Below are 26,281 nucleotides of genomic sequence, written 5' to 3' on the forward strand. Positions count from 1 at the left end.
ATCGAGTGACCAGAGAGATTGAAGTGTTCTCTGACTGGTTTATGAATGTTATAATTCTTGACATCTGATTTGTGTCCATTTATTCTTTTACGCAGAGACTGTCCAGTTTGACCAATGTACATGGCAGAGGGGCATTGCTGGCACATGATGGCATATATCACATTGGTAGATGTGCAGGTGAACGAGCCTCTGATAGTGTGGCTGATGTGATTAGGCCCTATGATGGTGTCCCCTGAATAAATGTGTGGACACAGTTGGCAACGGGCTTTGTTGGAAGGATAGGTTCCTGGGTTAGTGGTTCTGTTGTGGGGTATGTGGTTGCTGGTGAGTATTTGCTTCAGGTTGGGGGGCTGTCTGTAAGCGAGGACTGGCCTGTCTCCCAAGATCTGTGAGAGTGATGGGTCGTCCTTCAGGATAGGCTGTAGATCCTTGATGATGCATTGGAGAGGTTTTAGTTGGGGGCTGAAGGTGATGGCTAGTGGCGTTCTGTTATTTTCTTTGTTGGGCCTGTCCTGTAGTAGTGTCTTCTGGCTCTGTCAATCTGTTTCTTCACTTCAGCAGGTGGGTATTGTAGTTGTAAGAATGCTTGATGGAGATCTTGTAGGTGTTTGTCTCTGTCTGAGGGGTTGTTTCACGTTCTCTGTGTATATAAATCTCCCCACTGTATTGGGGAGATAATCTCCCCACTGAATGCATCTGATGAAGTGAGCTGTAGCTCATGAAAGCTTATGCTAAAATAAATTTGTTAGTCTCTAAGGTGCCACAAGTACTCCTTTTCAATTTGACATTGTCACTTGTTTTCTCTCTGAATCAGTCAGTCTGAGCGGTGGTGTTAATTGAGTGACAAAACAGTTTTAGGTGTAAACGGGGGAAAAAAAAGTACTTAAAGTTCACAATTTCCCCACCTCTCTTCTCTTCCCCTCCCCCTCTCCCATCTCTATCTATATAAACTCGTAATACTGGTGATGGACTGGTAGGAATTGTTACTTTGTGTAACACCCTCTGATATTTTATAATCTGAGTCTTTACTTTTATGAGTACTGAATGCAACCTTTAAATGTTTGTTCTTTTGACCTTACCTGAACTTGAATTGGGCTCACAGGTACTTGCTTGTACAGCTCTTTTAAAGGAGACCTTGTTGCTCACTAGGTGAGTTTGTTAAATTCTCTCAGTTCTTTAAAAAATAAAAATACTCTTGTTTTAAGTTACTGAGGGTTCATATTGGGAAGAGCTACATGTATTGAAGGGATTTTGAAAACCATAAACATAGGATTCGTGATTTCGTATTAAAATATTCCACTATCAAAATATGTTTTGAATGGAACACTTGAACCTTTTCAGTGAACGTGACTTTTGGTTTTGACTTTAGAAGGGGGCATGCATTCCAATCCAGCAGTGTGCAGAAAGCGGACTCTGAATTTTCAGAGCATAAATTTATCACAGAACAGAAGCTTGATCTGACCTACAGATCTTTTTATTTATTTATTTTTTATTTAATGTGCTGCTTGGACAACCTGCTCTTAAACTGTTGAAATGATTCCTGAATGCAGTGACCTGCAGAAATAACTACTAGATCCATGGAGTAAGCAGCATAAGTCCTGGTAACGGCAGTGTTACAAAGGCATCTCTGAAGTGAAAGACTCTCTGGTGTTTGCAGTATAATGTGGCTCCAATAAGTCTACTGGCAATTTCAGCTGTGAAAGAAGTATCTCCGTGATTGACCGTGTCTCCGTTAAATGGTGTGAGTGCCAGGCTTTCCTTTTTGAGGTAAACAGCAAAACTCACCATTTTACCTCCATTTATAATATAAATATAAATTATTTGGTTTTCTAAATAGCAGAAATTGTCTGGATAGAAGTGGACAAATAACTTGTAAAATTTATTCAATAAACGTTGCCTTTTTAAAAAAAAAAATCCACAAACAACCACAGGCTGATTATTCCTAAATGTGCTTGTTTGAAATTACTTGTTGAATAATTCCTGAGACTAATTTTTCTCTGTTGCTTATCCCTGAGAAGTTTTTGATTTGAAAATCAAGCTGTTTTGGTTGTAGCATGTGACCTATGTGTACATTTCTTTCCTGGCTAGTTGAGTACAAGTCTTAGTATCAGACCTCTAGTTTGAACTGTTGCAGTTACTCCCAAAAGTGAATTTCAGATTTGTATCTCTTTTTTTCCTGCCAGTAAACTCCTAGAGTATTTGAAGAGAACACAGAAGGGGTATGAATACAATTAGAGTGAAGAGCTAAGGAAAATGTTGTGAAGCATTTGCCTAGCTCTAAGTGTGTGGGTGGGGTAGGGTGTTCCTGATGCTTTCTTCCTTTGGTAAGTCTTGCCTTGATTTGCTATCACTCCTGAGAGCACAAACACTGAATTTCAAAGAGATACAGCTGCCCACTGGATTCCAAAAGAATGCAGAACTATGTGGTGTGTGGGGTTTTTTTGGGTCTTTCCCTCACTTTAACTTGCTGCTAAGAGTTCTGTTTTCAAACACACAAATATAACTCCTGTTGATTTCTGTTGTGCCCACCCCTTGCATGTGATTGCAGAGGAACACCATCTCCTTTTGCCCTTTTCTTCCTTTGTGCACATGGGGATGCACGAATCCATTTGTAAACAACCAACTCACTTGTCCTTAGAATCCTTGACTTTCCTGAATGCTTGCAAACTGAGTTACTAGCTTTTATGTATGGATGAGATGGGTAAGAACCCAGATTCAGAGACAGATTAGATGTTTTATAGAAAAACAAAATGACAGACTAAGGCCTTGTCTGCACTGGCAATAATGTGTAGGGTACACGTAGCTACACACCACAACGAAAAGCAGGCTGTGTCCACGCTGTGCGTGTGTAGCCATAGGTGCCGACTACGTGGATGCTCCAGGGCTGGAGCATCAAAGGGGAAAAATGGTAGGGGGGCTGCCGGTGGGTGCTCCACACCCATCAGCTCCTGTCCAACCCTCGGTGCCTCCCACCTGCCGGCAGAGGTGGATTAATGATTTTGCTGCCCCTAGGCCCTGAAATAATTGGTGCCCCCAGCACATGAACTTTGTTCCGTTTTTTTAAAAATTCATTTGAACTAAAATGAATCTAATATTAAAATAACTGAACATTTACAAGTTTTATTATGAAGAAAATGACAAGTACAGCGGACCCTCGCTTGAACGCACATCTGTATAGCGCGATTTCACTTATAGCACGGGACTGCACATGGATCCAAAAGCCCACGTTCAAGCGGGGGTCCAGTGTGTGTGTGTATATAATTTTTTAAATTTTATGTAGATACAATAAAAGTATGTGAGTAGTAGTAATTACATTTGTTTACACCTACACCCTTGAGCAGCAAACTTATTAATTCATTCTGTATAATCCAGAGAAGTTGTTAGATCCTTTTCAATTGTCAGGAGAGAAAGGGAGTTTACTTTTCTTTCACTGAGATTAGCCCTCAAATAGTTTTTCACCCTTTTTAATGCCGAAAATGAGCGTTCCGCTGAACAGTCTGTAGCAGGTGTGCAAACGAACATTCGGAAGGCAATGTCAATATTTGGATATACTGAATGAATGTTTCAATTTCGAAGACAGCTGCAATATTTTAAAATCGACTTCTTTTCATTATCAGGAATTTCTACACCTTTCAAATATGATCGAAAATGTAGACACTCATTCATGAATGATTCTTCTAAATCTCCTTGGTAGCATAGCCGTAATTTTTTAGCATGACCTGTAAAGAAGTATTGGTAATGTTAGAGAGAAACTGAAATCTGCCATAAATTTCTTGATACACATTACTTCTGCGTTTTAATTCGGAGCATACAAGGTCTAGTATTTGTTAAAAAGGTATCTACTTTAAATTTAATCTCTACCACACATTTCCACTTCAACTTCGCGTGTCTCATCAGATTGAAGTTTACGCTTTCTTTTTCGCCTTGTGTCAAATTCGTAGTCTTCAATTTCAGATATTTTCTCTGGCTGTCTCTTCGTACATATCAAACAAGTTCCGTATAGAATTAATGTATCCTATTAGTGAGTTGTAGAGTTCTACAACTGTCTGTATATCAATATAAACATTTTTTGCAGTTTTTGGCTAGTTTATATGAAATCTTTTCAAGAGTGAGCTCCAAAATACAGCCATAACAGGCGTCTCAAGTCAATGGAGTTTTCACTGCTGGCCTGCAGCTTCATTATGTGTAACCGGTTTTTCAGTAGCATCTTCCTTTATTGTATTTAAGGGTTTAATTATAGCTTTCCAATTTTCACTCAAATTATGACAAGCTTCCACTCGATGACCATCGAGTCTCAAAGTCTTTTTATTACTTTACTGCCTGGCTTCAAATTAGATAATAAAATCTCCCACCGGTGAGTAGAGGCAGAAAAAAAATGAATAAAGATGTTGGACAGCTGAGCACAATGAACATGCTTCTTGACAACTTTCTGCTGCACATACTCCAACCAGATTTAAAGAATGAGCAGAGCAAGGCACATACACAGCATAAGGATTTATATTCTTTATTCTTGCTTGCAACCTGCTATATACACCAGACATGTTAGTGGCATTGTCATATGACTGGCCACAGCAGTTTGTGATATCTAATCCATAACGATTCAAAGTGGAAAGTACAGCATCAGCTAACTGTTCCAATTTGTGGCCAGTATTTGGTAAAAAAACAAAGAAACCTCTCTACTGGTATGCTATCATCATTTACATATCTCATTATAAAAGCCAATTGATCAACATGAGATGGCAGAGTTGAGTCAACGCTTACTGGGAAATATTTGGCTGCTTTTACTTTAATATTTGAGATCACATTTGACACCATCAATTTTATAAATTCATTACATATATAGGATGACAGATAAGATACGTTACCTCGTCCTTCATTTCCGTAATGTGCAATGTGATTTGCTAGAAATGGATCGAATTCTACAACAAGCTCAAGGGCCATCATGTAACTGCCGTTATAAGGTGATCCAAATTTTTCCACCTTACTTCTAATGCAAGTCCTCTGCTTGACAGTTTCTTTACCATTGCTACAATCCTCTCAACACATTTCTCCAATAAATAATGTCCATTTCTTCCATTTGAAATTTTAAATTCGTATCAATTCGTCCAGATCTCTCGCCTCTCTTCACCATTGTCAGTACACGTTTTATGTTCAGTCGAATTTTCACGTTCACGTAGTCAAGCTGATATGTTTTTCCAGTCATGGTATCCACTCATTGCCAGACTAGAGATCCCTCCGAATAATCGACATGGGGCACAAAACACAGCTCCTTTTGCTCTCCAAATATACAAGATATTGCTGTGGCTTTACTTCACCATTTAAAAGGTGTCGTTCAAATACATTTTTTGTTAGAACACGCATTTTATCAGTATATTGTCTTTTTTGAGTTAGTAAAATCTATCAATATTTTGTTTAATACCATGCATTGATAAATACTCAATTGTAGCATCATTCAATATCCGTTGGGCCGGGTCATCATTTATGGTAGATATTTCAATGTCTGATTGACATGATTCACAAATCTCTGCAGTATTGTCAAAGATATCCAGATCAACATGATTCCCGGTAGTCTCTGATATGCTAGTATTTGGAGCATTTTCTTCAACACTAACCGCAGCCGGAATTTCTTCCTTAGGTTCAATATGTACTTTAATCACATCAATATTTTCAATATCCACACCAATATTTTTACTTCACTACTACTTTCAAGTATTTTTTCTGTCTCACTGTCAGCACTGATACAACAAAGGAATCCATTTTGTGCATTTTTGCTATCATTTCATTTTCCCTTTCTTTTGTATAGCATTTTTTTTTTAACTGAGAACCACTTAATTTCTTCCTTCCGGTCATATTGTTAATGCTTAGGATTGTCGCGAGCATGTTCTTTACTAAATGGCGTTGCATCGCAGCGCCCCGTCATGGGTGGTTTCAATATGCGCTATGATTGGTAGAATCGCGGTGCGCGTCACTGATGCTGCTATTAAAAATTTGCCACCCTAGGCCTTGTTGGCCTAGGTGATAATACGCCACTGTCTGCCAGCCACCTCACAGATCTGTGCCTCCTGCCTGCCTCAAACAGCTGTTTCACAGCATGCTGGGAGGGAGCGGGGAAGAGCAGAGATAAGGCATGCTCGGGGGAACTGGTTGGGAAGAGGTGGGGCTGGGGTAGGGCCTTGAGGGAAGGGGTGGAGTGGGGGCGGGGTCTGGGGCAGAGCCGGGGTGGAGCATCCCCAGCCATTTGAAAAGTCAGGATCTGTGGGTGTAGCTATACTCCACAGTGAGAGGCTCTGGCAGGGGAGAGGCAGCAGGGAGAGGCAGCAGGGACAGTCTCCAGCAGTGGGGATCTAGCAGACCCTGTTCTCTACTGCTTCCCTACTGCCAGAATCTTTCACTGCAATGGGGAAAGGTTCTGGCAGCAGGACGCTAGATGGGGGTGTTCGGGCAAGTAGAAAGCCATGTAGGGTATGTACCCTAAGGTTCTGGCACGCTTTTACTTGTCTAAGTAGCACCTCACACAGTCTACTCTGCTATTGATACACTGCACACGCAACTAGTAGGAGTATGCACTCTACCTGCTGCCATAAATGTAGACATAGCATCAGCCTCCCGCCATGCTGTGGCACATTTCTGCTGGGCTCATGTGTATTGCCTAAAAGGAAATTCTTCCCATGGCTTGTACAGAATTCTTTGAAAGTCTTGCCAGAGACCCTAGTGTTGAGTAGGACATTCTTTTTTGTCTCTGCAGTAAATATTCAGGGAGCACGACAAAAAAGAGGTTTGCATGGATTAGTTAAAATGCGCTATCAAAACAAAACCTTGTACGCCTAACATGGTGATGTAGAACTTGTACAGGAACAAGGAATAAAGCCGATAAAAAGAATCGGATGGGGGGGGGGGGAAATGTCATACATTTTAGTCCAAATGAAATCTGTTGCTTTTATGTTTGTATTAGATTAGTAAATATTATGAAGTGAATATGCATATTATTTATGCCAGCTAGTGGTTGTGTGCTATACTGCTGTTGTACAGTTTTGTTTTGGATCTCTAGCAGCATCTCTCTAGGAAATGAAAACTAGAAGTCAAATAAGAAAATTGAGCATATGTCTTTAATATGGTGGGTAAGTTATTCAACAGGTGAGTGTTAGATTTGCAGTGATATAGCTGTGAAATTATAAATCTCTGTATATGCAGAAGATTCTTTTGGGGAAGGGAGTTGGGGGGAAGGCAGCCAGGCATTTAGAAATAAAGCACACATGCAGAGATGTCATCAAGGATACTACTAAAGTTAAATATCTGAGAAGTGATTCAACTGTTGTTGACTTAACAGGAACCAACTGTGGCTTTTTATGAAGTCTGGAATAAAATTTAAATCATACCAGACACTGCTCTGGTTGCTAAGAGTATGGCCTTCAAGACCCTTTTCTTTCTCTGCTGTGCGCTGATGTGTTGCATATAAACTCACAACCACACACACCACAGCGTCCTTCCCTTATTTTGAGCCATTCAACCTAATTTGCCACTGCTGTTGCTTCATCTTTCCAGAGTAAACTCTAGGCCTTTGGAGTTGAGTTAGACTGATCCTAAACCTACTTGGCAGATTTTTTTTTGCCTTTTAAAAAAGTCTCTATTTGTGCCGAAGTGAGTTTCATAAAGCATATATTTTCTCTAATGTATTAAACTCTGCTATGGGGTTTACAGGTGAGCAAGAGCAGGGGATGGCCAAAGGCTGGGATTTTTTTCCTCTTTAAAAAAAAAAGCTGGGAGAAGCAGCAGTTGGCTTTGTGCCATCCTGAATGGCCTAGTTATTCTGCAGCACTCTGGACCCAATTAAATGACTCCCATTGGTGCTGGCAATGGCAAGGCCTAATGGCAGCAAACAGAAGATAGTTAACACATGGGACAAGTTTGTGATGTGGCTTTCTGGAATGACAGATTGCCCCCATCCCTCTTCATCTCCCCCCCCACCCCCACCCCAAGACTGCAATGGAGGGGAAGGCGGTTTCTCCAGAGACTCAAGTGGCAGACACAGGAAAGCGTTTTTTGTTTCCTCCTAAGAACTTTGGGAAGAGCTGGAGAGAATTTGATTTCAAAGCCTGCCAGTGAAGCCATGGCATTTGTTTCCAATTCAGCAGGAATGAGCACATGGTTTGAACAATTCTTTCGAGGTTCCTGGCAGGGGGAACATAACTCATCTCAGCTGGCTGTTTTAGGAGATCAAATGACAGAAAATTTTCACTCGAAGCCCAGGGTATCCTTCGGGCAGCCAGGGACTATGTACATCTTCAGCTTCATTATTCTCTCCACGGCTGGACACAGGTCTGCAGGCGGAGTGAAAACTGCCTGCTTACAAAACAATCTTAGCTTGGCCAGATGTTGGCTCCCTGACAGCTTTTACATAATTCAGGCTTTTCTTTACTCAAGATGTTACAATTCAAAGAGGCTTTAGAAGTTTTATTTTAAATGTCTTGGTTGGTTTCCCCCCCGCCCACTTAGTCTTTTGTCTCTTGTTCAGACTGGCTCTTCCCCTATCCCACGCTGTAATTTTGTGTATGTGGTGTACATTACTGCATATAACAGGGACTAGCATAACACTTACTTAATTCCACGGTGTGCTTCTTGCAAATAAAAATAACTAGAGAGCTGTGCTGTCTGCATCCTGTTGACTTATCCACACCAAATATAACAAAGGATGCTATTCCCTGGACACAGTACAATATATAGTTTTCAGTTTTTAAACAGTTCATGGGTGAATGCATTGCTTGTAAATGGGAAAGATTGAGATCTCCATGAAGCTCTTTTAGTTTGTATGTACCCCTTCATATTGCATCTTTTAGCAGTAGCTCTCAAAGCGCTTTAAAAACAATTGACAGTGTGTCATAGCAACCCTGTGAGAGAGTAGTTAAAGACTGTTGCACTGACTTTACAATGGGTTGACTGAGGGTATGTCTACACTGCAATGTAAAGCCCAGGGTTCGTGGGGCTCGAGCCAGCTGACCCATGTGAGGGAACCCTGGGCTTGAGCATCTACATGATATTTTAATCCCATGTTAAGACTTTTCTAACCCATGCTGTGGTGTCCACACTGCAGTGCATGGATCTGAGTCAGAATAACCATATCCCAGAGTCCCTAGTGCCCCCACCTTCACCTAGCTGCTCTAGGCGTAAGACCATGGCGCAGTGTGGGAAAACTTTACTAACGGGCAGGGGAGGCAGTATCAGGCAGCAGCTCACTTTGCAAAGGCTTGATCAGTTTTCTCTCCATTGCAAACCCAGGAGGTTCACTGACCATGTGCTTGCAGATCAGTGATCAGAAGAGAATAGGTTAATGCTGACCTGAGCTGCTGCTGTTTGCAAAGGGGTTTTCAACAGAGTAGATTGCAGATTGTTGGGATAGAGAGGACTATGGAAGTTTTCCCATGGAATAGGGTATACTTCTGACAGCTGGCTGCGTCTACACTACAAAGCAATAGGACTTAGACCCTTGGTCCCAGCTTAGCTCAAGCTTGGACCCTCCATCCCTGCAGGGTCATGAGACCCTGGGTTAGCGCAGTTGCAGTGTAGATGCAAGGGGAGTTAAGCCTGAGCCCAGATTCAAGCATGGGCTTATGTTGTAGTGTAGACATACTCTGATAGGTTTGTGACCTTTCCATGGTAACTCAGCAAGTTAGTGGCAGAGCTGGGAATAAAACTTAGGAATTCCATCTTGATTCCTCTGTTCTAGCTACTATGAAACTACCTTTAGATCTAGGTCACACTGTCTGGTTAGCTAAACTATTCTGGGAACTTTGTGATATGGCCAAATACCCACTAGCTTTAACACTAATTGATGATCAATTGGTAACTAACGTCAGGTTGGCACATACATCTCCACAAGTGACATGTAAGTGTATTTAGCCTCTGCAAAACCCAATCTCATTTCTCTGTTATACAGTTTAATTGACTTGTTTCATATGAATAAAACAGGATAGAACGTAGCTGTCCAATTAAACAATGGCTTGGAAAATGAACTTCAGAGAAAATAAAATGAACAAGCATTTAAGAGCATCTGTGACTTGTTATTTCTACACAGACAGTGGAAGAACAATAGTTTGAGAAAGTTGAACTTTAACTGAAATGATGGTGGTGTGTGGTTTTCAACATTGTTTATGAGGTCTCAGAATAATCATATTAGAAGTGCAGTTTCTGTGGACTGATAATGAAATTATTCTTTCTTCATACTGAGTGCTGTTGAGTGAATTCATGCTGCTATTTAATTTTTTAATGGGGAGGAAGTTAAATTAATTTAATCACACAAGGTCAAAATTTCCCAACAAGGTACAGAATACTTAAAAATTCTATACAAACACAACTCTGATTAATACAATAAATACATAACACTGTAAAAAACGGCAAGGGGGCTATAAGAAGTGTTTGCACGTGATGTGGGAAGGTTTTGGACCAAGTTTGCAAAACTTCTTGAAGCCACTTTACTAATTCTAAATATTTATCAGCCTCGGGGACTTTACCCAATAATCACTGGGACTTGGTCTAACTAAGTACAAAATAACCTCCAGGTCTAGGATTTGCCCTGGAAGCTATTGGCATTCGGATATTACAGTAACGGGGCAATATGGGCTCTCAGACAAGTAGATAGGTAGAATGCTTGTATTTTTTCAGTGGACAAATGGCTGAAAGATAGAGGTGCTTGTCCCCTCTTTTTCTGGGGGCGGGGGGAGGGGAGACCACTGGAAAAGATCTGTTTGGATCTTCAACAAAACATAGAACCTCCCTTCTATTCAGCTTGTTCTACTGTGTCTGTTATCATGATATCTGAGCACCTGAATTTGTACATGGGACTCCAATAAAGACTACACATCTTACTTTATTCACTATTGAGCATATCCCCCACTTCCCGTGTGTGTGTGTGTGTGAGAGAGAGAGAGAATGCTTGGATTTCCTTTTTTTTTTTTTTTTCTTCTTTTTTTTGAAGCTTTTCTGTAGCACAAAATTCAAAGCTGTTCTCCCACTTCAGTTAACATTTGGCCATTCATGGAGATTCTGAAGACCAGACTGTGGACAGGCCCTTATTCACTAATAGAAGCAGATCTTTTTATTTTGTACTTCCTGTCAAAAGTAGTTGGTGATGCATTTTGTCTGGTGTCACAGCAGACCGCATACAGTACCTTTCTGGGATAGCTATTGTTTAGAAATGCATTGGACACATACAGCACTATAGTATAATTCATCCCAACTACTGAAGAGCTAGTGAATGAAACAACCTTCTAGTTCCTTCATTTCTTTTTGAAGAGCAAGGTAAACGTATATACCAGCTTGGCTGCTGTACACACAACTCAAGAAGAGAAGTATTGACTCTGTCTGCCTGTCATGTTGCCTCAGGGTATTGTATAAACAAAAAGTAGAGAGGGAAAAGCAAATAGTCATTTAAGCCAACCTGGTAACTCCCCAGCCTCGAGATTCAAATATGTAACTTATAGTTCAATGATTACTAAATAGTTACCTAAAGGAGAAAGCATAAATGCGTCCAGTGTATAAGCAATACACATTTGCTTTGCTATAACAGAGAAGCTGCAAAGCAAAGCAAGCCAGTGTTCTGTATCTCCCTGTACTGTTCATGTGTTTCATACGATCACAAGTTATTTTGTAGGAGTGTAGCCTACAGTGGCTAGAGCAATGGACAGGGGTTCAGGACTCCTGCATTCTGGTCCTAACTGAACCACCAACTTGGCTACATGACTTGGACAGGTCCCCTTCCTCGTCTGTGCCCCCGTTTCCTTAAGTATAAAATGGATATAATAATGCTTAGCTACCTCAGGCGGGCGTTTGTGAGACTCCACTAGTGCTTATGAAGCAGTTTGAGCTCATCTGATGAAAGGAGCTATGGAAACATGAAGTATTATTATACAGAAAAACAGCTGTCGTTTTAAATCGCCATACACCTTCTTATTTTCTCATTACAGTAAAACACTACAGAAACCACATGAGCCTTTTAAAGCCTGTATGTATGTATGTATGACAAGGCTTTGAGTGTGGGATTTCAAAAGCACTCAGAGTTGCCCTAATGCTGCTCTCCGTGAAGCTATAGGTAAATTTCCCATTGACTTAATAGGGAGTAATATCAGGGCAATGCTGAGGACTTTTGAAAACCCCATGCTACCCTCTTATGCTGTCATAACCACAGCACCGAGGAAAGTGAAAACACAGAATTCATGGAGGAGAAAGATCACTTCTGATTTTGCACCCTGACATCGAATGACTTGAGAGCACCTTGTTCTTGAAGGAGAAGTTGCAGGACACTAATGACCTTGTTAGGAGCTAGCCTATTGGAGGCAGTGAAATTGCTTTGTACAACATGTTGGCAAGATTTATTTTGACAGGGGAGGAGCTTTAAAGAAAAATTGCAGCATTTTTCTGCAGTGCTGCCACCTGAATATTCCCAGGGTGACAAGGTGCTCTCACCAAATACAAATGATGAAATGTACTTGAAACCAAAGTGTATACTTACACTTGGCATGGCTGAGCCATTTACTTAAGACTCAAAGTCCCTATTTCATTACCACTTTATTCCCTTGGTAGATAGACCAAGGGAATAAAGCAATAAGGGTTTTTACCAAATATGGCAGGTGAATTGAATAATGAATGAAACCCTCAGTCTTAGCTATGGAAGTTCTGGTCTTCACCAGAACTTCTCCTAGTGCCTTTGAAAAAGAGAAAGTTGCTTTTCAAATGAAATATTTGATTTGGCTGGACAGGTGCTATTTCAAGCTTGATGAGCATGACTGGGCTGTTGGTGTATGAATGTATGAAGACTTATCACATGTATTTATTTCAAAGAGACCAAGAATGAGACACTTTCTGCCATTGGCTCTGTATTTTTCCCAAATACATGCCCCAAGTATAAGGACATAACATAGAATCATAGAATATCAGGGTTGGAAGGGACCTCAGGAGGTCATCTAGTCCAACCCCCTGCTCAAAGCAGGACCCAATCCCCAATTAAATCGTCCCAGCCAGGGCTTTGTCAAGCCTGACCTTAAAAACTTCTAAGGAAGGAGATTCTACCACCTCCCTAGGTAACACATTCCAGTGTTTCACCACCCTGCTAGTGAAAAAGTTTTTCCTAATATCCAACCTAAACCTCCCCCACTGCAACTTGAGACCATTACTCCTTGTCCTGTCCTCTTCTACCACTGAGAATAGTCTAGAACCATCCTCTCTGGAACCACCTCTCAGGTAGTTGAAAGCAGCTATCAAATCCCCCCTCATTCTTCTCTTCTGCAGACTAAACAATCCCAGTTCCCTCAGCCTCTCCTCATAAGTCATGTGTTCCAGACCCCTAATCATTTTTGTTGCCCTTCGCTGGACTCTCTCCAATTTATCCACATCCTTCTTGTAGTGTGGGGCCCAAAACTGGACACAGTACTCCAGATGAGGCCTCACCAATGTCGAATAGAGGGGAACGATCACGTCCCTCGATCTGCTCGCTATGCCCCTACTTATACATCCCAAAATGCCATTGGCCTTCTTGGCAACAAGGGCACACTGCTGACTCATATCCAGCTTCTCGTCCACTGTCACCCCTAGGTCCTTTTCCGCAGAACTGCTGCCTAGCCATTCGGTCCCTAGTCTGTAGCGGTGCATTGGGTTCTTCCATCCTAAGTGCAGGACCCTGCACTTATCCTTATTGAACCTCATCAGATTTCTTTTGGCCCAATCCTCCAATTTGTCTAGGTCCCTCTGTATCCTATCCCTGCCCTCCAGCGTATCTACCACTCCTCCTAGTTTAGTATCATCCGCAAATTTGCTGAGGGTGCAATCCACACCATCCTCCAGATCATTTATGAAGATATTGAACAAAACCGGCCCCAGGACTGACCCCTGGGGCACTCCACTTGACACCGGCTGCCTCCTTCTAGGCTAATGGAATTTGTAACACTTATAGTTCTGCTTTGCTAAAACTGACACATTAGGGATGGACAATCTGTGCTGCTTAGAGAAGGGTCCATGATGGTGAATAGTCTTGGATTGCTCTCCTGACCCTATTCTTTGTCTCCCTGCCTGCTCTGTAGCCCCATCTGCTGGCTGAGTGTGGGACTGCTGCCACTCCCTGCCTCAGTTTCTTTCCCCAAGGTGGGTCTCCTCAGCTCTCCACACACTGGTTGGGGCTGGAGATGTGGCTTAATCATCTGGTCAAGTCACACACAAACCTAAGCCCTTCCAGGGTGCAAGAAGTCCAACTAAGGAGTCCCATCAAATGAAAAAGCTGCCTTCTGGGACCTGTTCCCAGCCCCTTTCTGGACTATCTGTGAGAGACTTTCTTGTTCTGGGATTGGGCACACTACCTGTGTCTGATTCCCCTGACTACCCAGCCTCTTTGAGACCCTGACTCAGAGCCTTCCACGCAGCCCTTTTTAAAAGGCTCAAGTGTCCATTAACTATCACCTGATGCACCTTAGTCCCACACCGTCAGGCTGGGAAGCAGCTAATTAATTGTGGCACAGATGTGGCTGGCTGCATCTCCCTTTAAAGGGACCCATCACCCTGTGGCACCCCGGCCCCTCACCGTTTTCTCACTCTATTTCCTTCTGATGCCCCACATCCTTCCCATCAGCCAGACAACTGACTATCCTGGAAAGAATGGAGACTATGTGTAGAGTGGCCAGACAGCATATTAGTTGACTAAGATAAATCAATGTGCATCAGCAAGAAGTGTTCCGCATTGAGCAACACCATACTCGCCTTTCTACTCTCCTGATCCTGGTGCCATTGAGTGTTGCTCAGGTCCCCTGGTGTAAATTTCAGTTCAGCATAGAGGCAACTCTGTTAAGTCCCTTGCCCCATATCAGACTCCCTACTTGAGCCGCAGAGAGGAGGTGAGATAACAGTGGTCACTGGATTGATCTTCCCAGAGATATGCATGAATCTATACTCAGAATCCATCAGTGGTGAGCACCAAAGCACTTGTACCAGACTGAGGGATGTGGCCCCAAATTTGAACATTGTGGTAAGAGTGCATAGGTTTTCTTGAGTAAATACGAGGGTATTCACCTCATTTAAAAATAACTGAAATGGCATATATGATTGTTCTTTTCTCCTTTTATTTTCAAACTAACGCAGTGAAGGGAGCTCAGATAGAAAGGTGGGTTTGTGTGATGGGCACTACGTTTGTGAATTGCTTGAGGAGAAAGAGCAGAATTGGCTTAACACATCGGTAACTAACAGGGACATGGACTGTTCTCAGTATTCCTCGCCAGGGGAATCCTACGCTCTAGTACGGCCACAGTTCCATAACGGCATCTGGGGGAGGAGTTATGGTCAAAGCTGAGGAAGTTTCATTACACCCTGGAGAAAGGGAGGAGGCAAAGCTATGGTGAATCCTTTCAGCTGCACACTCATTCCAAATTTCAATCGTTCAATCAATTTGTCGATCATTTTTCTTTTTCTTGCTCTCTAAGTGGGATTAGCGTTCTAAAGGGGGGTTGCCATTATGTCATTAAGTGCTGCATTTTCCCTTGTTGACATTGAGGAAATGAAGGGAATTAGGAAACTGCTGATGAATTGTGACTGGTGGAGGTGAAGCAAAAAGCAGTGTGATGATTCACAGATTTTAAGGCCAGAAGATGAACAATTCTGACAACTTAGTCTGACCTTCTGATTAACAAAGGTGATAAGTTATTCCTGCATCGAGATCAATAACTTGGGGTTGAACTTTTCTTTCAGAAAGACATCTTGTCATTTTGCAGACTTTCCACAGATTGGGACTGACTGGGGACTAACTGGTCTCTCAGTGGAGTTCTCATCTTGCGTAACACATCCTGCAAACTGAAGATCAATTTTAATATAGCTGTGTCTGATGTCTATGGATATGATTTAGGTATTTTAGATTGTGTTATGATTTCTTCATGTAATTGTTTGTTTGCATTAGTGGTTCTAATTGGTCTCCTGTAAATGTTACTACAGAAGAGTTGTTCCCATTCTGCACCTTGGGCAGATAGAGTGCTTACAATAGGTCTAATTCTGATCTGACACTAATTTTAAACCAACGTAACTCCATTGACTTCAGTGGAACTCTAGAAACAGGACCAATATTAGCCAAGAACACTCTCACAAGAGTGTAAAATTAGTGTGGGATAAAACTGGCTGAGGAGCATCTGGAGGAAATTTAGTGAGTCATAGAGACTGAATAGGCAAATCATAGAATCATAGGACTGGAAGGGACCTTGAGAGGTCATCTAGTCCAGTCCCCTGCACCCATGGCAGGACTAAGTATTATCTAGACCATCCCTGACAGGTGTTTGTCTCATCTACTCTTAAAAATCCCCAATGATGGAGATTCCACAACCTCCCTAGGCTATTTATTCCAGTGTTTAACCACTCGGACAGTTAGGAAGTTTTTCCTAATGTCCAACCTAAACCTCCCTTGCTGCAATTTAAGCCCATTTCTCTTGTCCTATCCTCAGTGGTTAAGAAGAACAATTTTTCTCCCTCCTCCTTGTAACAACCTTTTATGTACTTGAAAACTGTTATCATTTACTTCCTCTGCTATTCTGTGGTGTCTACAAGGAAACTGAAGTGGGAGAGCAATTTTCATTTTCAGCCTCATCTCAGGTGAGCCAGCAATGCACCCAGAATTTGAAAATTGCAAGCCAGTTTCAAAGAAACATTGTTAGTGCTGGGGAACTCCTGGCTTCTGGTGATATTTCTACAACTGCTATTTCTGGGAAAAATGTTTTTGGGATAGCTTACTTTGAACTCTGAATCCCAGTGTAATTCTCCGGCCCAAAGCTGCCGTCTACCTTCTCATTCACTTTTACTGTGAGTCATGAACGTGGAGCTGTCATGATTTGCTAGTGCATAAGGCCTTACTGATTTCCTATAAGGACTGCAACGTTTCTCCCCATGTTTACTGCCGACAGATGAGTTCAAGCCAGGTCAAGCATCATAACTGGGGAGGATTATTCATTTACATTCTCAATTTTATTTCCTGGCTATTAGCTGCAGAATGGAATAGAACACGCAGAGCTCTGCCTACAGGAATGCTGCTTTTGTGTGATCAAAAGAAAATAGAATTTGAAAAACCTGGATGACAGCTGAAGTTCTGAAATAGCTGTAAAAACAGTTTTTGCTGGATGCCATCCATAGCCCTCTTATCGGCCTGGTGTGTTGTGGGTTACGCATCATACATCGTAAAAATATCTAGCCGTGCTTTCTTCAATTTGATTCCCAGACAGCTGGAGTTGGATGTCAATGGTATTATTAAACACAGTCATAACTCACAGCACTGCCAACATGCCACCACGTGTTCTGAAGGGGAAAACACAGAGTACTTAAATTGTTTAAAACTTAAATCTTTCAGTACAATAAAGTGATCCCTTTTCAGAAAAAGCCTGACTGTCAGAGTTTCCAACTAGAATAAACGTTTAAAACCCTCTGGGGCTGAAGGCTAAAGCGTGATCTGTTCGCTAATAAATTGGCAGGTAAAAGGTTATTGTATTATTATTTCTAATAGATTGCTGGCGTATCTATTAATGTGAGCTATACATGGTAAAATGTAATAAAACAAAGAATCCACCAACAGATGTAGATGTGCAGGTAAGGCTGGTGATACGATTCCAAGATCAGAAGTATGTTTTCTTTTTCTCCAGACTATAGTATTCTCCATCTCTCATTTTTGATGTTGAAGAAGTTGCACAGGATGTAGTAAAGGCAGATTTTGGCCTTTACCCACAGTAGCATGCAAAACTAGTAAAAAATATTGCAGAAAGCTATCAAAACTACTGCCAAGTATGTTTAAATGTCAAAACTTCCAATAATTAAAAATGTGCATTCAAACAATTGCTTTCTTCTTTCATAGCTTTTGGGTCTTATCACATAAAATCAGAGTCAAAATCTGCTGTCGTCAGTTATACTGACATTGATTCAGGGTAACTACAGAATAACTCTGGTGCAGTCAATCTGAATTCTGCTCTCCATTGTGTAACTCAGAGAAGAATTGGGCCCAAACATTTTTCGTTCTTGCTTCAAAGATTTGTTAAAAGCAAAAGGCTGCTTTCAGAGCCAAATAGTTGTTTGAACAATAAAAGCGTGTCAGATTTAAAATGAAGACTACCTCCTCCTTCTTTAGTGTTTGCCTGATCCCATCAATTGGTGTCAGCAACTCTTTTTCTTCATCTCAAAGTGTTCTTGTCAAGTGCGTCTTCCCAGCTGACACCACCCTTCTTCATATCCTCCTTCAGTGTCTCCACCCTCCTTTTTCTGAGACTTCCTCATGGTCATAGTACAAGAGCTAGTAATCATGGGACAAGCTGGCCAGTATATCCCGCATCTTGTTGTCCCAAAGACCCAGCCATCTCAGTCAATGCTCCCTCACCTTTTCTGTGATGGTGTCTACCTGCAGTTGTACTGTCTCATTGCATAGCCTATCAGGTATTGTCTTACCCAGCATCCACTTGAGCATTCTCATTTCAACAGCATGAAGTAGTTGTTCTTCTCTCTTCCTCACTGGCTAGTTCTTTGACCCTTATGTCAGAGCTGGCCTCATCGTAGTCTTATATGCTTTGCTTTTTAGTTTATTTGTCAGAAATCCTCTGCCAGAATATGCTAACTCCCTCCGTTTGTTACCAAGTGCTCTTCATGTGTCTCCTAATATCTGCATCCGTATTCCCACCAAAGCTCAACACTGAACCTAGGTATCTGAATTGTTGCACATACTTTAACTCGATATCATCTAGTTTTACTGGCTTCTCGTTGTCCCTCTCAGTGAAGCATAGCATCTATTCTGTCTTTTGTCAACTGACTTATAAACCATTTTTTCCTCATGCAGCCCTCCATTGTACTAGATGACCTTTCCAGTTCATATTTATCTGTGTGGGACAACATAACGTCCATGGTGGAAAACCTGCTTCATAGAGCCTCTCTCCTGATCCTTTGAGTCAAGGTGTCCATTACATTCACAGATAGGAATGGGCTTAAAGCTGATCCTTGGTGCAGACATACTGTCACAGTGAATGACTCACTATAGCCGCAGTGCTTCTCACTACTGTTGTGCTATAGTCTGAACATCTGTCACCGGCAGATTGTGTGACCGCAGGCACCACCATTATCAGTTTTCTAGGAACTCTGTCATAAATCATCTTTAAGTCCACAAACTCTAAATCCAATTCTTTGCATTTCTCCCTATATTTCTCCTGCAATATTCGGGCTGCAAACGCTGCATTCAATGTTGACCTTCCTGGCATAAACCCGATTTGGTTGTTGATTACTTGATGCTCCAGTTCCTCGTGGAGTCTTTTCTCAGTAATTCTTTTCAGCCATTTAATCATGTGACTCATTAACTTGATGAGTCAGTTGTTACTACATTCTTGCACATCCCCTTTATGCTTAAAGATAGGGACCAATGTGCTCTTCCTCCATTTGTCTGGCATTTTTCTAATATAGAGAATTAAGTGGAAGAAGTTTATCACCACCACTCCCTCATGATCCAATGCTTTAAATGCCTCCAATGGTACACTGTCCAGTTGCACTGGCCTTCCCATGTTCCAGCAACTTCAGCGCTGTTTGTGTCTCCACCATGGTGATAGGTCTTGTGAGGCTGTTGCTTCCACAGGCTTTCCTCAATGGTTTCCTCAAATTTTCTTCACTGAGCAATTTCTCATAAAACCTTGCCCACCTCTTAATGACTTGGCCATCTTCCACCAGTAATCCTCTGTTTTCATTCTGAAGCTCTTCACAGCTCCCAAGTTCTTGGTGCTAATTTGAATTTTTCTTTTTCTCCTTCTTTTGTAAGTAGTTGTGAATATAAGGCTCTAAAAGCACCTGGCCCTTAGCATCTGCAAACACTTTTTTTGCTGTTTTCTTTACTATACCAACTTATATTCCTCACGACATTTCACCTGTGGTGGAGTGTACAAACTCCAGACTGGAGTTAAGGAGCTGTTCCGGGCCAAGACAGCTCTGCTCCACCGCACCTGCAATGCATATACAGGCTGAGCAGCTCACTTGCAAGCGTCCAGTGGAGGTGAGCAGACCTATGATCTGAAGGTCTGCAAAAGGAGCATTATGGGAGACCCAGTTGCCAGGGCCCCTGATTGTAGATGGTCTACCAGACCTGCTGAGGGAAAAGGACTCTGCAAGACATTTGCAAGGTTGGAGACTTATTTTTTTATTTATTTTGTTTACATATCTTTGCTGTTCACTCTTGCATGGGAAGGCCAGTAGGAAGTGATCCGGGGAAGCAACTACATAGCACGCCACGGTGCAGGACTTAACTGCCTACCTCTGGGTCTTGCATCAGAATGTGGTGAAGAGGGAAGACCCGGGACCCCCTACACACTCCCTATCAGGGCTGGAAGTGAAAAGCCTATCCCTGGCACCAGATATTCAGAACTAGGACGACCCCATATCCTGGAGAGTCCCTACTCTGGGTCTTTGCCTAGCTGAGGCTTGAAGCCTGTTGCCAGTCAATGGAACTACCCTTTGTTGGACTCTATATATCCTGGAAAGCACGGACACAACTTGTGGCCCAGCAGGATGGCTGAGTCACAGAAAGGGATAGACTGCTGCAAGGCAGGGATGGCTGTCAACAGGGGGTGCCAAGACAGAAAAATGCCTGCCATTCCCTCACCTGATCCCTGGGCAGCACCTGATCCATGGGCAGCACCCCTTCACACCACCGTTCTTTCTTTCTGCCATCGTTTAATCCTTTTTTCTTTACTGCACCCTGCACATCTTTCGGCCACCACCATGCCTCTTTGCCAGGAAATTTCCCTCTGTCCACTTGGCCACAGACAGCTTTTGCACTTTCTGTAACATGTTTGGATATTTCCCCGCAAGCTTCATTGCTGTCATTGAGGTCGGTTTGGGCATTGTTCAATCTCCATAGACCCTCGCCCTCAAAGCTCAGACTAGCTGCTCTATTTGTGAGCTTCCACCACTTTATCCTTTGTTCCACAATTTCTTTTTGTGTCCCGCCCCTCTCCCCGCCCCAGCCAATCGAGCCTTTTTACCCAGAAATCTATTCCAAGAAATCTATATTGCTCTGCACTCTGCTCTCTTGGTGCATTTTACACTCTTTCACAGATCTCTTCCTCTTGTCAGGAAGTATTCAGTCTGGGACCTATTGGGACCACCACATGTATGTAATTAAGTGCTCCTTCCTCTTTACAAAGTGTGTATTAGCAACAATCAGGCCATGGACTCCGGCTAACTCTAAGATATCCTAACTAACTTCATTCCTGGTTCCAAAGCCTCATCATTCCTGGCATAGCCCTGACTGTGTTCTCCCACATGTCGATTGAGATCTGCTCTGAAAATTAAGTACTCAGCTTGTGATACTTCACTTATCACCTCTGATGAGGTTCAACAAAGACAAGTGCAGAGTCCTGCACTTAGGACGGAAGAATCCCATGCATTGTTACAGACTAGGGACCGAATGGCGAGGCAGCAGTTCTGCAGAAAAGGACCAAGGGGTTACAGTGGATGAGAAGCTGGATATGAGTCAACAGTGTGCCCTTGTTGCCAAGAAGGCTAATGGCATTTTGCGATGTATAAGTAGGGGCATTGCCAGCAGATCGAGGGACGTGATCGTTCCCCTCTATTTGACATTGGTGAGGCCTTATCTGGAGTACTGTGTCCAATTTTGGGCCTCACACTACAAGAAGGATGTGGAAAAATTGGAGAGAGTCCAGCGGAGGGCAACAAAAATGATTAGGGGACTGGAACACATGACTTATGAGGTGAGGCAGAGGGAACTGGGATTGTTTAGTCTGCAGAAGAGAAGAGTGAGAGGGGATTTGACAGCTGCTTTCAACTACCTGAAAGGGGGTTCCAAAGAGGATGGATCTAGACTGTTCTCAGTGCTAGCAGATGACAGAACAAGGAGTAATGGTCTCACATTGCAGTGGGGGAGGTTTAGGTTGGACATTAGGAAAAACCTTTTCACTAGGAGGGTGGTGAAGCACTGGAATGCATTACCTAGGGAGGTGGTGGAATCTCCTTCCTTTGAGGTTTTTAAGGTCAGGCTTGATAAAGATCTGGCTGGGATGATTTAGTTGGGGATTGGTCCTGCTTTGAGCAGGGGGTTGGACTAGATGACCTCCTTAGGTCCCTTCCAACCCTGATAGTCAGTGATGAGCTGCCAAAATCTTAACAATGGGTTCCCTCCTCACCCCATGAGGGGGTCGTTGCTCACCCCCATCCCCTGGGACTCCTGCCCCATCCAACCCCCCTGCATTCTTTGATGCCCCCCCCGGACCCCTGCCCTATCCACCCCCCTCCCCTGTCCCCTGACTGCCCCCAGAACTGGGCAGGAGGGTCTCGTGGGCCACCATAGTGGGTGCCCACCCCACCCCTAAGAGCCAGAGGCACCTGCCGGGGGGCAAGGTGGGGAGTCCCGGCGATGCTTACCTGGGGCAGCTCCCAGGAAGCATCCGGCAGGTCCCTCTGGCTCCTGGGGGCGGGGGAGCGGCCGTTCCCCCACTGATCACATCAAAAGTGGTGCCTTAGGCGCTGACTCCCTTGGTACTCCGGGGCTGGAGCACCCACGGGGAAAATTTGGTGGGTGCAGAGCACTCACCGGCAGTTCCCCACCCCGCGCCCGGCTCCAGATCACCTCACCTCTGCTCCGCTTCCTCTGCTGAACGCATTGCCCCGCTCTGCTTCTCCGCCCTTTCCGCGGCTTCCCACGAATCAGCTGTTTGGCGGGAAGCTGGGGCAGGCTGAGAAGCAGGCGGCGGCTTCCCGCTCAGGCTGAGAGTGGCAGAGGTAAGCTGGGGCGGGGAGCGGTTCCCCTGCGCCCCGCCACCCGGGTTACCTGCTGCGGCGTGGACGGCCCTCCTCGCCCCCCCCCCCGCCCGCCCCAGCTCACCTCCGCCTCCCTGGGCCTGAGCGGGAAGGCACGGCCTGCTTCTCAGCCTGCCCTGACTTCCCGTGCGAACAGCTGATTCGCGGGAAGCCTGGGGGGAGGAGAAGCAGAGCGGGGCGGCGCGTTCAGAGGAGGAGGCGGAGGCGGAGCGGAGGTGAGCTGGGGCCAGGGGTGGGGCGGGGAGCTGCTGGTGGGTGCTCTGCAACCACCAAATTTTCCCCTTGAGTGCTCCAGGGCTGGATAACCCATGGAGTCGGCGCCTAAGGCGCCACTTTTGGCCAGTTACATTTGGAAGTCCTTTTAGAACCGGTTGTCCCTCGTGGAACAACCGGTTCTAAAAGGGCTTCTAAATTTAACAACCGGTTCTAGCGAACTGGTGTGAACCGGCTCCAGCTAACCACTGTTGATATTCTATGATTCTATGATCACTTGGTCGAGTGCTATCTGGAATTCTAACTCCTCCTCAACTGTATATATGGCATGTATCCACATATAACATTAAATATTTGTTCTCTCTTCAGTGCTATTCTAATTTTCATCATCCAGTCATTCTGCCTTTGGATGTCCACTACCTTATCCTGTATGTTTCTACTACCATTATTCCTATTCCAATTCTCCTTGCTACTAAGCCATGATACATCATCTTGTAACCCTATCCAATGTTAATGCACTTCGATCCCTTCCATTTTGTCTCTTGCGTACAGGCAATGTGAACTCTTCTTCTCTTCAGTGTCTCAGCTATTTCTGTTGATTTCCCAATCATTGTTCCCAGATTCAGGGAAGCCAGACATAGTTTATGGGCTTGTTTCTTTAGCTGTATGCACCCAGAATGTGGTAGCCTTTGCCCATTTTCCACAGCTGTCAAGCAAAGTAGTTGCATGTCATTTCTGAGTGTTGCCCTAGCATTGTACTGATGTTCTCCCTGAAGATGAAAACCCACAGAGTTTTACAAACTGGCTGGCCAGGCCTGACGTTCTTGGATTGAAATCAAAGTTCCTTTTCCTAGGTGCACTGTCTCCACAGCTGACAAGCCCCATCTGCCCAGAACAATCTGGTTATAAGGAGCCACTAGCCCACCCCCACCCCTTACACCCTCACTTCCAGTTAAGAACACCTCGTCCATGAGAAGGCAAGTGATGAAGGTTTAGCAGTCAGAGGTTATATATTGCACTGGCCACAATCGGCATTTTCTAGGGCATGGGAGCTTGTCCTCAAACTCATCTCAGCCATGACAGCTTTTTAGGAATACTACCTGCTATATACAATTGTAATGACTATTCACAGTGTCTTTTTCTTTTTCTTTTTTTAAATCATGAAAAGTTTTGTTCACTGGTGCAAATGGCCAAGTAGCACCATCCACCAAATTTCCAGCTATTTAAAAAATGACAGTTTCTGCATGCAAATATTTTCTTTGAAAAGCGGTCATTTTGCTCTGCTTTCCCCATATAGCCACTGTACAGCATAATACAATATCAAGAAAAGATTTCTAATCTGCATCTTTTGTAACTCTAAAGTAATGGGTGCATTTGATGGGACCAAGTGGCAAGCAGCCCAGGGCATGCAGCAGCAAATATTAAGGGAAGCACTATGTGGCTGCTGTTTACAGGGTCCCTGGATTGGGACCCGGAGTAGTGGGTGTCCAGGTCCCCCCACCAATCAGTGGGAAAGTGGTTTAAATCCCACAAAGGGGACAAGACTCTTTACTAAAAGCCCAAGAAAGGGGATGAGATTTAAAAAGGGCCAAAAATGGGGCTGAAGACTCTGCTGAGGGCCAACCATTTGTCGAACTTTGTTACTCCAAAAGGCATTCATCCATTCATCTATTAACTGTATGACTTAGCCAGAGGGCTGAGCTACCACCATCCCAGCCATGAGGATGACAACTTACAGGGGGCAGACAGGAGAAAAAGAGATTGCAGCATCACACACAGCCCAGTGGAGGCACTCATGGGAGGTGAGTGTTCCCCCATCACACAAAGGTACAATGATAGGGAATTTGGCCAAAGCTAAAATACTCCACCTTTTACCAGCAAGTCTGTCTTCCTCCCTTACCAAACTTTGCTTGACCAAAGTGACTTGGGGAACAGTGTCACTCCAGCCCTTACAATCTATGCCATTGACCTTAGCATTTTAATAAATTCTTCAGTACCCTCCCAAAGCTCAGTCCTGAGATAAGAAGAGTTTTCTCCTGATGTATCTAATATAACTGTTACTAGGGTTTTCTCCTGATGTATCACTGGCTTTGGCAGCTGGAGATGTGGATTGTGGGGTTACCTTAAGCTCTGGGTTGTTTGGTTTTATATGGTTGGGAGCCCCACAGTAATGGCAGATTACTTGTCTTCCCTTTTGATGGGGGGTTTTAAACCCGAGGCTCCCTTGGTGTTTTTTATTTTTAATCAAAGTTGGGGCTAGGTTTATTTCCAGTCCCCTCTTTCCTCTTAACCGTGGTGACATGGGGATTTCCCTTCCGTTGGGATTTGTGCCCCCCTCCTCTGGAGGCACTCGATTTAACATATTCATCATAAATTTCTGCAGCCTCTAAAACTAAATCTGCAGCAACCCAAACAGAACTCAAGTTCAGGAAAACACCCAGTCATCTTTAGAAAGGTACAGCAAGCATGATTCCTAACAGCACCCAAAGTTTCAGGCCCAGAGTACCGTTCAGCATAGACGACTACTGTGGCTGACCATTGAAGTGCTCTTTCAAAGCCTTCTGCAGCTGTATAGCTCCATCCTGAGCTCTTGTAATGGCTGCTCCACCTTGGCGGCATCTTTTCCTCCTTTTCCTCACAGATATTATGCAGGACACAACAGGCAGCTATAACTATGGGGATATTTTTCACACTGAGGCCTTGTCTACACTATCCGGGGTAAGTCAACCTAAGTTATGCTACTCCAGCTACATGAATAACATAGCTGGAATCAACATAGCTTAGGTCGACTTACTGCGGTGTCCACACCGTGCTTCGTTGATCGGAGATGCTCTCCTGTCAACTTATCTTACTCTTCTCATTCCGGTGGAGTGCCAGAGTTGACCGCAGAGCATTCTGTGGGCAATTTAGTGGGTCTTCTCTAAATCGACCACATCGATCGCAGCAGTGTTGATCCCCGGTAAGTGTAGACATAGCCTGAGATCCAATCTAATGAGTGAACATGGCCAGTGTCCCTTCAATCTATTGAAAGTACATTCAACTATCATTGTGCATTTGTTGAGCGGGTAGTTGAATCTTTCCTTGGTGCTGTTGAGGAGGCTGGTGTATGGCTTCATGAGCCAGGGGAGCAAAGGGTAGGTTGGGTCCTCCAGAATTACTACTGGCATTTCAATTTTGCCAATAATAATTTGCTGGTCAGGAAAGAACGGCCCTGTCTGCAGCTTTCTGAACAGTCCTGTGTTCTTAAAGATGTAAGTTTCTGTTGATGTAC

The 26,281-nt window shown here is 43.6% G+C and overlaps 1 pseudogene; it reads right to left on the minus strand.

Moving 5' to 3' along the window:
* Nucleotides 1-3,309: 3,309 nt before the first annotated feature.
* On the minus strand, nucleotides 3,310-19,319 carry LOC102932441 (annotated as a pseudogene).
* Between the last annotated feature and the right edge of the window lie 6,962 nt (nucleotides 19,320-26,281).

This window comes from Chelonia mydas, chromosome 2, assembly GCF_015237465.2.
Source record: "Chelonia mydas isolate rCheMyd1 chromosome 2, rCheMyd1.pri.v2, whole genome shotgun sequence".
Taxonomy (NCBI): domain Eukaryota; kingdom Metazoa; phylum Chordata; order Testudines; family Cheloniidae; genus Chelonia; species Chelonia mydas.